A 2,500-nucleotide genomic window follows, 5' to 3' on the forward strand; every position below is an offset into this window, starting at 1 on the left:
TTTGACGGACAGATGATTGGAGGCGCAGCTGTTGGTATACAGGGAGAAGAGCAGTGGGCAAAGGACGCAGCCCTGAGGAGTTCCCGTGCTGATGGACCTGGAGTCAGAGACTTCTGTTCCCGGCTTAACGCACTGCTTCCTGTCAGAGAGGAAGTCTGTGATCCACCTGCAGGTGGAGTAGGGCACGTTCAGCTGGAAGAGCTTGTCCTGAAGCAGGGCAGGGATGATGGTGTTGAAGGCAGAGCTGAAGTCCACAAACAGGATCCTGGCGTAGGATGCTGGGGCGTCCACATGCTGTAGGGTGAAGTGGAGGGCCATGTTAACTGCGTCGTCCACAGACCTGTTGGCTCTGTAGGCAAACTGAAGGGGGTCCAGGAGAGGGTCTGTGATGGCTTTGAGGTGTGCCAGGAGCAGGCGCTCAAAAGACTTCATTACCACAGATGTAAGGGCGACCGGTCTGTAATCATTTAGTCCTGTTGGCCTTAGCTTTTTGGGCACAGCGATGATGGTGGAGGACTTGAGACAGGCTGGTACATGGCATGTCTCCAGGGAGGTGTTAAAGATGTTGGTGAACACCGGAGACAGCTGGCCAGCGCAGTGCCTGAGGGTGGCTGGAGAGACAGAGTCCGGCCCGGCTGCTTTGCGTGGATTCTGCCTCTTGAAAAGCCCATTAACTTCTCCCTCCTGAAAGGAGAGAGTCGTTTCTGTAGTATGGGTGGGGGATGGGGCCTCTTGGGTGGGAAGGGGTGGTTCAGGACAGTCCAATTGTCTTTCAAATCTACGGTAGAACTCGTTCAGGTCGTTGGCTAGGCGGGAGTCGTTAGTGGTGTGGGGCGCTCTGGGTTTGTAGTTGGTGATGTGCCTGAGCCCTTTGGCAGACAGAAGCAGCGTCGTTAGTAGAGAACTGGTGTTTTAGTGTCTCTGAGTACAGTCGTTTAGCCTCTCTCACCGCTTTGCTAAACCTGTTCTTCGACTCCTTGAATCTGTCTCTATCCCCACTCCTAAACGCTTCCTCCTTCTCCAACCTCAACCTTTTGAGCTTTGCTGAGAACCAGGGCTTGTTGTTGTTAAAGTTCACCCTGGTACGTGTTGGGATACAGCAGTCCTCACAGAAGCTGATGTACACAGCCTCTGTGAGTTCATCCAGACTATTGGTAGCAGTCGTGAACATATCCCAGTCAGTACAGTCTAAGCACGCCCGCAAATCTTCCACAGCCTCACTGGTCCACTGTTTAGATGTCCTCACAGCAGGTTTACAGAGTTTTAGTTGCTGCCTGTATGCACGAATCAGGTGGACCAAGGGAGTTCTGTGCGAGCCGAACAGCCCCGTGACCCACAAGAGAAACATCCCCGCCAAATTCGAGCGTTTGACGGGGTCTATCCGTGAAAAAATATTCACGTTTTTGAGTGCACATGCATTTCTGCTGCAAATGCCTCTGGAAGTTTCATGCCGTTCGTATGCCAATTGTGGCAACACGAAAATGACCCGTTTTCCCATTCCGAGGGATTTCTGTGCGACCCTAACAGCCCCGTGAGCCACAAGAGACACATCCCCGCCAATTTCTAGCGTTTCACGGGGTCTATCCGTGAAAAATATAGACGTTTTTGAGTGCACATGCATTTCTGCTGCAGATGCCTCTGGAAGTTTCATGCCGTTCGTACGCAATGTGGCAACACGAAAATGACCCCTTTTCCCATTCCGAGGGATTTCTGTGCGACCCTAACAAACAGCGCCCGTGAGCCACAAGAGAGACATCCCCGCCAATTTATAGCGTTTCACGGGGTCTATCCGTGAAAAATATAGACGTTTTTGAGTGCACATGCATTCCTGCTGCAAATGCCTCTGGAAGTTTCATGCCGTTCCTATGCAATGTGGCCACACAAAAATGACCCGTTTTCCCATTCCGAGGCATTTCTGTGCGACCCTAACAGCCCCGTGAGCCACAAGAGAGACATCCCCGCCAACTTCTAGCGTTTGACGGGGTCTATGCGTGAAAAATATTAAAATTTTTGAGTGCACGTGCCTTTCTGCTGCAAATGCCTCTGGAAGTTTCATGGCGTTCCTATGCAATGTGGCAACACGAAAATGACCCCTTTTCCCATTCCGAGGGAGTTCTGTGCCACCCTAACAGCCCCGTGAGCCACAAGAGACACATCCCCGCCAATTTCTAGCGTTTCACGGGGTCTATCCGTGAAACATATAGAAGTTTTTGAGTGCACATGCATTCCTGCTGCAAATGCCTCTGGAAGTTTCATGCGGTTCGTACGCAATGTGGCAACACGAAAATGACCCGTTTTCCCATTCCCAGGGATTTCTGTGCGACCCGAACAGCCCCGTGAGCCACAAGAGACACATCCCCGCCAATTTCTAGCGTTTCACGGGGTCTATCCGTGAAAAATATCAATTTTTTTTTGACTGCACATGCATTTCTGCTGCAAATGCCTCTGGAAGTTGCATGCGGTTCGCATGCAATGTGGCGACACGAAAATGACCCGTTTT

Source organism: Petromyzon marinus, unplaced genomic scaffold, assembly GCF_048934315.1.
Source record: "Petromyzon marinus isolate PM22_M1 ecotype Great Lakes invasive population unplaced genomic scaffold, UKy_Petmar_22M1.pri1.0 PM_G_Scaffold_28, whole genome shotgun sequence".
Taxonomy (NCBI): domain Eukaryota; kingdom Metazoa; phylum Chordata; class Hyperoartia; order Petromyzontiformes; family Petromyzontidae; genus Petromyzon; species Petromyzon marinus.